Below are 11,255 nucleotides of genomic sequence, written 5' to 3'. Positions count from 1 at the left end.
GAAAATTCTTTTCTTTAAGAACGTTGAATATTGGTCCCCACTCTCTTCTGGCTTGTAGAGTTTCTGCCGAGAGATCTGCTGTTAGTCTGATGGGCTTCCCTTTGTGGGTAACCCGACCTTTCTCTCTGGCTGCCCTTAACATTTTTTCCTTCATTTCAACTTTGGTGAATCTGGCAATTATGTGTCTTGGAGTTGCTCTTCTCGAGGAGTATCTTTTGGCGTTCTCTGTATTTCCTGAATTTGAATGTTGGCCTGCCTTACAAGGTTGGGAAAGTTCTCCTGGATGATATCCTGTAGAGTGTTTTCCAACTTGGTTCCATTTTCCCAGTCACTTTCAGACACACCAATTAGACATAGATTTGGTCTTTTCACATAATTTCATACTTCTTGGAGGCTTTGTCCATTTCTTTTTACTCTTTTTTCTCTACACTTTTCTTCTCACTTCATTTCATTCATTTGATCTTCAATCGCTGATCCTCTTTCTTCTAGTTGATCGAGTCAGTTACTGAAGCTTGTGCATTTGTCACGTAGTTCTCGTGTCATGTTTTCCTCTCTATCAGTTCTTTTAAGGACTTCCCTTCATTGATTATTTTAGTTATCCATTCATCCATTCTTTTTTCAAAATTTCTAGTTTCTTTGTGCTGGTTATGCAGTTCCTCCTTTAGCTCTGAGAAGTTTGATTGACTGAAGCCTTCTTCTCTCATCTCGTCAAAGTCATTCTCCATCCAGCTTTGTTCCATTGCTGGCGATGAGCTGCATTCCTTTGGAGGGGGAGATGTACTCTGATTTTTTGAATTTCCAGCTTTTCTGCTCTGCTTTTTCCCCATCTTTGTGGTTTTTTCTGCCTTTGGTCTTTGATGATGGTGACATACTGATGGGGTTTTGGTGTGGGTGTCCATTCTGTTTGTTAGTTTTCCTTCTAACAGTCAGGACCCTCAGCTGTAGGTCTGTCGGAGTTTGCTTGAGGTCCACTCCAGACGCTGTTTGCCTGGGTATCAGCCACGGAGGCTGCAGAAGATAGAATATTGCCGAACAGCAAGTGTTGCTGTCTGATTCTTGCTCTGGAGGCTTCGTCTCAGGGCTGTACCCCACCGTGTGAGGTGTGAGGTGTCGGTCTGCACCTAGTGGGGGATGTCTCCCAGTTAGGCTACTGAGGGGTCAGAGACCCACTTGAGTAGGCAGTCTGTCTGTTCTCAGATCTCAACCTCCATGCTGGGAGATCCACTGCTCTCTTCAAAGCAGTCAGACAGGGGCATTTACCTCTGCTGAGGTTTCTTCTGCTTTTTGTTTAGCTATGCCCTGTCCCTAGAGGAAGAGTCTACAGAGGCAGGCAGGCAGGCCTCCTTGAGCTGTGGTGGGCTCCACCCTATTCAAGCTTCCCGGCAGCTTTTTTGCATATGATCATTTTAATAGATGCTAAAAAGCATTTGATGAAATTCAGTATGTCCTTATGATAAAATCTCTCAACAAACTGGGCATAGAAAAAACATACCTCAAAATAACTAAGGCCATATGTAACAAAACCACAGCTAACACTGCATGAAATGGGGGAAAATGAAAAACCTTTTCTTTAAGATCTGGAACAAGACAAAGATGTCCACTTTCACCACTTCTATTCAACATAATACTGGAAGTCTTTGCCAGAGGAATTAGACAAGTAAAAGAAATAAAGGGCATCCAAACTGGAAATGAAGAAATCAAATTAGCCTTCTTGCGGATGACATGATCTTATACTTGGAAAAACCTATTTTCCACCAAAGAACTGAGAGAATTGATCAACAAATTCATCAAAGTTGCAGGATACAAAATCAACATGCAAAAATTAGTAGCATTTATATAGGCAAATGACAAACAATCTGAAAAAGAAATCAAGAAAACAATCCTATTTACAATACCTACAAAGAATGTAAAATACCTAGAAATCAATTTAATTAAAGAAGTGAAAGATCTATACAAGAAAAACTATAAAACACCAATGAAAGAAATTGAAGAGAACACACTCAAAAAAGGAAAGATATCCCATGCTCATGGATTGAAAGAATTAATGTTATCAAAATGTTCCTACTACCTAAAGCAATATACAAAGTCAATATACCAGTGATAAAATACCAATGACATTCTTCACAGAAATAAGAGAAACAATCCTAAAATGGATAAGGAACCACAAAAAAAAACCTCAAATACCCAAACTAATCCAAAAGTAATCCCAAATAGTAAAAGGAACAAAGCTGAAGGTATGACATTATCTGACTTCAAAATATACCACAAAGCTATAATAGCCAAATCAGCATGATACTGACATAGAAACAGACACATAGACCAATAGAACAGAACAGAAGACACAGATAGAAATCCCCACATTTATAGCCAACTCATTTTCAAAAAAGCCACCAAGAACATACAATGAGCAAAGGACAATCTCAGTAAATGGTGAGCTAGACATAGTGGTGCACGCCTGTAGTCCCATCTGTTTGGGAGGATTTGGTGGGAGGACTGTTTGAGCCCAGTAGTTTGAGGCTATTGTGAGTGGTAATTGTGGCACTGTACTCCTGTCTGGGCAACAGAGCCAGACATTGACTCTAAAAAAAATAAAAAATAAAAAAATAGTGCTGTGTAAACTGAATAACCATATGCAGAAGAAAGAAACTATACTCCTATGTCTCAACATACACAAAAATAAAATCAAAATTGATTAAAGAGTTAAATATAATACTTGAAACTATGAAATTACTAGAAAAACCACATTGGTGAAATGCTTCAGGTCGTTGATCTAAGAACGATTTATTTATGTAAAACCACAAAAGCACAGGCAAGCTACGCAGAAACAGACAAATGGGATCACATAAAGTTACAAAGCTTCTGCACATCAAAGAACACAACAAAGCGAAGACACAACCCACAGAACAGGGGGAAATATTTGCCAACTATCCATCTGACAAGGGATTAATAAACAGAATATGTAAGAAGCTTCAACAAATCAGTAACAAAAAACATCAATAATTCTATTAAAAAATGGGCCAAAGACCTGAATAGATACTTCTCAAAATAAGATATACACACAGCCTACAGGTATATGAACAAACGCTCAACATTACTAATCATCAAAGAAAAGCAAATCAAAACCACAATGAAATATCATTTCTCCCCAGTTAAAAGGGCTTTTATCAAGAAGACATGAAATAACAGAAAATGGCAAAGATACAGAGAAAGGGGAACCCCCATACATTGTTGGTGGGAATGTAAATTAGCACAGCCACTATGAAGAACAGTATGGAGGTTCCCAAAAAAACTAAAAACAGAACTACCATATGATCTAGCAATTCTTCTACTGAGTACATATCCAAAAGGAAATCAATACATCTGAAAGACATCTGCACTCCATGTTTATTGTAGCACTTTGCAATAGCCAAAATACGGCATTAACCCAAGTGTCTATATACAGATGAACAGATACAGAAAATGTGGTGTATGTGCACAATGGAACATTACTCAGCTATAAAAAATGAAATCCTATCATTCGCAACAACATAGATGGAATTGGAGGTTATTAAGTGAAAAAAGCCAAGCCCAGAAAGACAAATGTCTCGTGTTCCCACACATATGTGGAAGCTAAAAAAGTGGATCTCATGAAGATTGAGAGTAGACCAATGGTTATCAGAGGCTGGAAAAGGTAGGGAGTATGAGGGGATGTAGAAAGGTTGATTAATGGATACAAATACACGGTTTGGCAGAATACATAAGGCCTACTGTTTGATAGATCAATATGGTGACTATAGTTTACAACAATCCATTGTACTTTCAAAATAGCTACAGGAGAAAAATTTGAATGATTTCCACATAAAGAAGACAAATTTAAGGTGATGCATATCCCAATTTCACTGATTTGACCTTTACAACTCATATGAATGCATTAAATTATTACATGTACGCCCTCCCTCACCCCACCCCCCCAAAAAAGAAATATAGAGGTAGGTGGCAAAAAAAAAAAAAAAGAAAAAGAAACAAAACACCTCTAGGGAAAAGGAATGGGGTGGTAATGGGTGTAAACCGACAACACTATATTTCTGTTATAAATTTCTTTTCATTTTATACTCTTTATATGTATTTAATTTACATACCAAAATAAGTTACAGAAAAAAATAATAATTCTAATATTTTCTTTTAGAACCCAGAGGATTGTGAACTAAACTGTGTATACTCTACTTTGGAGACAATCATTTTAAACAATATGACAAATAAGAACCTATTTCAACAGCAAAACCTCCTAGGAGCTCTGTAACTGAAAAGAGGTCATAGAAAGAGAATACAGAGAGAATACTCCAGATATCTCAAATAATGCATGAAAGACCTTTCATACTGAACCATAGAGTCTGCCTAGACTGAGCTCTAGGAATCCAGCAGTCCAGTGTCCTTTCCCTGCACAAAACAGAGATTCTCATTTCATAATGTGCAGAAAAACCACCTGGGGCATTAGTTAAAAATGCAGACTCCATACTCTGCAAGGCTCCAAAGATTTCTATTCAATAGAGAATATAACATTGGAATCCAGGAATCTTCATTTTTACCATCACCACAGATGATTTTATGACTTTGATGCCCAGATCTTAAGAAAGAATGTCAGGTGCTCTTCCTAAGTTCCATGCTGTAGGGCAGGGATTGGCAAACTTTCTCTGTAAAGTACCAGATAGTTAATATTTTAGGCTTCAACAGTCATACAGTTTCTATTGCAATTACTCATCTTCACTGTTGCAGTGTGAAAGCAGCCACGGATCATATGTAAATGAATGAATGTTACTATGTACCAATAACAATGTAGTTATGGACACTGAAATTTGGATTTTATATTATTCTGACATGTCACTAAAACTTATTCTTCTTTTGATTTTTTTTAACTACTTAAAAACATAAAAAAAAATTCTTAGCTCCAGAGCTGTAAGAAAACAAGTATGGGACTGATTTGCCATCAGGCAGTAATTTGCTGATGAAAGGTGACAACCAATGAGTGCATGGGGGCAAGGAAGCTCCAGAAACCAGAGTTAGAAAATAAATCATTCATTCTCCTTGTCATTCATTTGACAACATTTATATGTGACAATATTGGATATAAGGATTAATAAGATTATTTCATTACTTGAAGCTGTTTTAGAGAGACTGACCCTTGTAATTAAATGTATGTTCATAAACATGATTATTTATACATCAGTTTTTAGGGTTATATACAGAAGTATTCCTATGACCAGAATATTAGGATAATTCTTTCTTCAGAGTTAAGACTTCCATAAAGATGGTCTGGCGTCTGTGAGGTTTTACTTGTCTCATATTTTCAAGCACCCACAGTTAGATTAGCAAGTATTCCAATTAAAGTTTAGCTTCTAAATCACCTAATTAAGCTTTTTTCTCTTTAATATTTAATATAAAAATACATAGACCAGGCTGACATATATCACAATGTTTACCATCAATTTTTGTCATTATTCTAGATTGTTTTGTGACTAACCAAATAAACTAATCAGTATATTTTTATATCTTCAAGTTATAAATGGAAGTGTTTTGAAGGAATATAATCATTTGAGATGACTTCAGAAATAAAATGTGCATATTAAGAGCTCAAATTATATATCTTTGATTTTATCATGAAAAGTGATCAATGATTCCAAAATTTAGTGCAACTTAATGGTCTGTTAGAGCTTGAAAATAAAAAAGCAGCAGATACTTCTGCACAGCTTTTGTAAACCTCAGTCAACACTGAAATAATAACGTTGGCCTTGGAAATGAATCTGTCTACAATCTGTTAGCAGCTCTGCCCCATTTGCCTCTTAGGTACCACTTCACATGCAGATAAACAGTTTTCAAAAAACCAGTGAAACTTTGATTTGTCCCATTCTGAGTGATTCTTACTGATTTGATTAATTATCCAACCTTAAAATTCCTTGAAAGACACTCAAAAATTATGCAAATGTCAACAGCAGTCAGGAGAGCACATGTGTAGAAATGTAGACAAGAAAAGAAGGCGTTGGCATTTCAACTCTATACTCGGTTTGTCTCATAGGTACCCTGTGCTATTTCCAATTCGATCTGAATTATTCCCTGAAATCTCCCTCCTCCCCTTTCTTTCAATCTCCTCTCCTTCATTCACTCACTCTCATTTACTGTTCCACACCCACCCTGCTCTTGATGCTCTCCAGAAAGGCTAGCCCCTTCAACATTTTTACATTCATCTTTCAACATTAGATTACTTCTTCAGATGCTCACTCTATAACATTCTTTTAAAACACTCTTTCAATTAAGAGTAAAAGAAAAGAAAAGAAAACATTAAGATCTCACATAAAAACTCTTCCAATTTATAGGAAAGCAACAGAAATATAACCACTTTTGCTTTAGTCTCTGTCATGAATCGCCAATATCCCCTATAAACATACTAGAGAGATAAAAACAATGATGGGGTGAGTGCTGTGGATCCTGCCTACAATCTTAGCACTTTGGGAGGCTGAGACCAAAATGCTTGAGGCCAAGACTTCAAGGCCAGTCTGGGCAATATAGCAAGACCCCATCTCTACAAACATTTTTTTTTTTTTTAATTAATCAGATGTGTTGGCACGTGCCTGTAGTCCCAGCTACTTGGAAAGCTGAGGTGGAAGAATCACTTGAGCCCAGGAGTTCAAGGCTGCAGTGAGTCATGATCATGCCACTGCACTCCAGCCTGGGCAACAGAGCAAGACCCTAACTCAAAAAATAAATAAATATAACAATGGAAGGTGAGCTGCCTCCGAATCTGAGATGGATTAGATTCAGTGCTTCATAGAGTTTCACTAATCTGTTGCTTCTGTTGTCCCTTATGATAGTACTAAAAACTCTTAGAGTCTATTCATTCTTTAGTTGGTTGCTATACATTCTTTAGTTGGTCTGTCTTGAACAGACACTACATCAAACTTCAAACCAATTTGTTTATTATTCTTCAAACCAATTTGTTTATTATTCCTATATGATGGAAATTTTCCTCAAGTACTCCAATCAGAAACAAAAGCATGTAAAATGTTTCAAGCGCAGACAGAAGCAGCAGACTATGTCTATATTAACGCTGCCTCAGCCACAAGGAACAAAGATTCTCAACCAAGCAACTCAGTTCAAATTTAACTACTGAAATATGATCCTTTTTTTTTTTTAACCAAAAGACATGTACATCTAAGAAACCTCCACATTCGCAGAAAAACTGAAAAAATCCTTAAACATATACAATATTATTTTATTCCATTTCTGTACCATTAGATCAGACAGATGTGTTGCGAGTAATATATCAGCATCTATACCTATAACAAACAACCTACAGAACAGTGATGGGAGCATGAAAGTGCCTTTCTTAGCATCTTCTTTGACTAGGAGGACCTCCATCTGACTGTTTCCATGAAGGAATATGGGCCCAGTGAGGACAAGTCTTTTAATTTTTGAAAGACGCCAGAAATCTGGATTTTTAAAGTGAGATTACCCAACATGAAATGCTAGTAACTAATTTTTAAACAATTAAATAAGTGTGCATGTTGCTTTAAAAAAATGTTAGTCCATGGGTTACCAGTCTGTCATATCTACTCTAAAGAAATTATTCATCATAGCCCTTCCAATTCTATCATCATGGAGCAACTCTTGAATGAATGAGCAAATCTTGAATAAGTCTGTGATAAAACCAAAGCAAGAATTATGTCCTATCTTTCACCTTCCTTAGGACTAATGATTGCATATTTTGGTAAGAGGAATATGGGATCATGATTAGAAGTGGACTAAGGAATCACTCACTTTCTTCTATTCATGATCGCCTTAGTATGTGAGAGATAAAGGTGAAGTAGGCTGAGAATGCTCTGTAGAGCCTCACAGAAAGGTAGCTGGCCTCTTGGAGAAAGATGATTTAGCAAACACCTGTATAGAATGATGAGGTCATAGAACAGAGCTAAAAGTCAAGGTACCACCATGTCATACATCTGTAACCCTAAGGCTTAGATCCTAGCTCCTGCTCTTGCCAGGGGAAGGGCTAGTGTTTCCCCCACAATAATTCATCTTTTTTTTTTTTTTTTTTTTTGAGATGGAGTCTCGCTCTGTCGCCCGGGCTGGAGTGCGGTGGCCAGATCTCAGCTCACTGCAAGCTCCACCTCGCCGCTTTACACCATTCTCCTGCCTCAGCCTCCCGAGTAGCTGGGACTACAGGCGCCCGCCACCTCGCCCGGCTAGTTTTTTTGTATTTTTTAGTAGAGACGGGGTTTCACCGTGTTAGCCAGGATGGTCTGGATCTCCTGACCTCGTGATCCGCCCGTCTCGGCCTCCCAAAGTGCTGGGATTACAGGCTTGAGCCACCGCGCCCGGCCAATAATTCATCTTTAAACCCCACATTCCAAGAGCTGGGTATCTTGCTAGGAGCCTACCATCCAGCCATATTATGTGCCATGTTATATTTCTGTGCACAGTTCCAGAGGTGAAGGACAATGAGGAACTGCATACCTTCTACCGCTCCTCTCCTCTTGTCTCCAACAGGTGCTATTACAGGCCTAGGTGCACTGTCAGGCCACTCAGTCTTGCAAGGCCTTTAAATGGACCCAGCAGAGGCTTCAGAAAGGAAGCGAAGAGAAGCTCAATATGCAGGTTGAGGCTTTAAATCAGAATGATGAAAGGAGATGCTTTGTGGTTTGAATATGATCAAGCCCAGTTACCTAGGATTGAAGGTTAAATGGTGATTAAGGCAGAACAGAAATATAACCACAAATGCATTTACTAGCAATTCCCCTGAGTCAGAACTCTCAGTACTAGGTGACAAAACAAGGTCCAATGAAAGGAAAGTGAGCTGGGACTCACAACTAACAGTGGGAAGCTAATTATTTTTATTGTAGAAAAGAAGATTGCCTAAGGCAAAGAATGCTGCAACATCACAACCTGCAGCTACATCATCAGCCAAGATCAGTTAGTAAAGTCTATTGTTCTTCTACATTCCTGCTGTTTCAGGTCAGCGTAAAAATGACTGCTTATAATACTGGTCAAAAAACAATAAGTTTTCCTTGAAAGATATTTTGTCCTATTAAAAGCCGTTTATACAGATAAAGTCATGTCAGTGTAGGGCTTTGGAGCTCTCCAAAAGGTTTAAAGTAAGAAGAAATGATGTCCACAAACTAGGCATAAACTGGTAAATTGTCTAACCACCCACAAGATGCTTGAAAATTTTTTTTAATTTGAAATTTTATAAAATGGGGTTTTGCCATGTTACCTAGGCTGGCCTCAAATTGCTGTGCTCAGGCAATTCACCCACTTTGACCTCTCGAAGTGCTGAGATTACAAGCATGAGCCACTGCGCCTGGCTAAGATCTGTGAAAATTTTCAACGTGAAAACGTTGAAAAGGTAAGACTTAGTTCATTAAGACAGATTGGATTCTTAATAAAATGAAAATAAAGATGACTATGAAATTAAAATTAACATGATAAAAACTGGTAATTCCTTTGTCCTAGACATTGAGCAAAAAATGAAGACTTGATATTTTTGGCCAAAAAATTTATTGGTACAGTACAGAAATTAATCACTAATGAACAAATCAATGAATCCCCAATATCCTGAAGTTTTATAATGTTCAAGTGCTAGACTCGTAGGTAGTGTAAATGTTGACTTTTTATTTTAGATCAGTGGAATACTTCATAAAGAATTTGTGCTACACAGGTAATTAGGCTTGATGGACAGAAATGGTGAAGTGTTTGGGTTTTCTTAGTAATTCAAAAGAAACAAACTATAATGTCTTCACCATACTTTCACAGTAAAACTAGGTTGATTTCAATTTTCTTCATATTCTGAGCTAAAATTTTTGAATACTTTAATAAACCAAAATGAACAATCAAGAGATAATTTTCTTACCTTTCCAAATGTGATAAAAGGGGGTTTTGGTTCTAAGCGCAATTCCAGGAACATTACTAAAATATTGCAGAATACGTGCACAACCTCCCAATCTTATTGCTCTGATGACACTGCTCCTTTGGATGTTTATAACCAGGTATATTTTTAAGAAATCACTTTAATAATTTTATTTAAAATTTTCTACCACGAGTATTTTATAAAAGAATCTGTATGGCTCAGGGAGAGGACGGATATTCTTGAGACCGATGGTTACAGGTGTAGAACTTTAAAGGGCTAGAACGCTTCCTTGTCTGAACTACATTTATACCCCTCTTCTCTCCTGTTACCTCCTGTTTACAAGGGTCTCTGTAGACTAGTAAACACTTTTTTCTTCGTCATATATGTTTGACCCTTTTGAGAAAACACATTCATTTTTCATCATGAGCTCCAGAAATGCAATGAGGAAATCCCATCTAGAAAGGCAACCCTGTTATCATTCACAGGATGTGAGGATCCTGGGCAGCGTACACATGATCCCAAGTACCTTTTCTGCACACTGGGGATCAGTGTTAGCTGCCTGCTCCAGGATCCGTGTTTCCTCTGTCTGGTTTAACTGCTAATCTAACTGTCAAGTGCCCTTCAGGGTTTCTCTTCTGCTAGTCACAAGTTTTTCTAATAGTTCTCCTTGGCTTGGGTAACTCCCTGAACTCTAACACTATGACAAACCATTAGCTGGTTCATCTTCAACACTCAGCTGGAGATAGTCATAATACATTGTCAAGGGGGAGTAATTGGGGAAAGAATAGTAAGTGTAAAGCCCTTAAGCAACAAATGTGGCCTTTTCCTCAAAAGGCAGCATACACATTTTAAAATTCAGCATATAGCAAGGACCATTGTTTCTCTTTGCTGTTCCTGACTTTTGAGCAAGTCAGACAAGTTGAGAGTACAATACTCAATATTATGATATAGATTTTATTATTCATTTCCTACTTACAAGGAGTGGGAAGAGCCACTATTGACATTTTGTTTAAGGTGCTGCCAGCTGCATCCATGTCCCTACAAAGGACGCAAACTCATCCATTTTTATGGCTGCATAATATTCCATGGTGTATATGTGCCACATTTTCTTAATCCAGTCTGTCACAGATGGACATTTGGGTTGATTCCAAGTCTTTGCTATTGTGAAGAGTGCCACAATAAACATACGTGTGCATGTGTCTTTATAGCAGCATGATTTATAATCCTTCGGGTATATACCCAGTAGTGGGATGGCTGGGTCATATGGTACTTCTAGTTCTAGATCCTTGAGGAATCGCCATACTGTTTTCCATAATGGTTGAACTAGTTTACAATCCCACCAACAGTGTAAAAGTGTTCCTATTTCTCCACATCCTCTCCA

The 11,255-nt window shown here is 37.7% G+C and overlaps 1 long non-coding RNA gene across 1 annotated transcript in view; it reads right to left on the bottom strand.

Annotated features, from left to right (window-relative positions):
• Positions 1-8,604, bottom strand: part of LOC108529822 (uncharacterized) — a 137,065-nt gene extending 128,461 nt beyond the window's left edge. Inside the window, exon 1 of the long non-coding RNA XR_001885689.1 lies at positions 8,485-8,604. This is a non-coding gene — a long non-coding RNA (uncharacterized LOC108529822). The remainder of the gene's footprint in view (positions 1-8,484) is intronic.
• Positions 8,605-11,255: the final 2,651 nt, after the last annotated feature.

This window comes from Rhinopithecus bieti, unplaced genomic scaffold (assembly GCF_001698545.2).
Source record: "Rhinopithecus bieti isolate Rb0 unplaced genomic scaffold, ASM169854v2 scaffold_6439, whole genome shotgun sequence".
Taxonomy (NCBI): domain Eukaryota; kingdom Metazoa; phylum Chordata; class Mammalia; order Primates; family Cercopithecidae; genus Rhinopithecus; species Rhinopithecus bieti.
The sequence above is the reverse complement of the archived record's forward strand: the minus strand, read 5'-3'. Positions and strand labels throughout refer to the sequence as shown.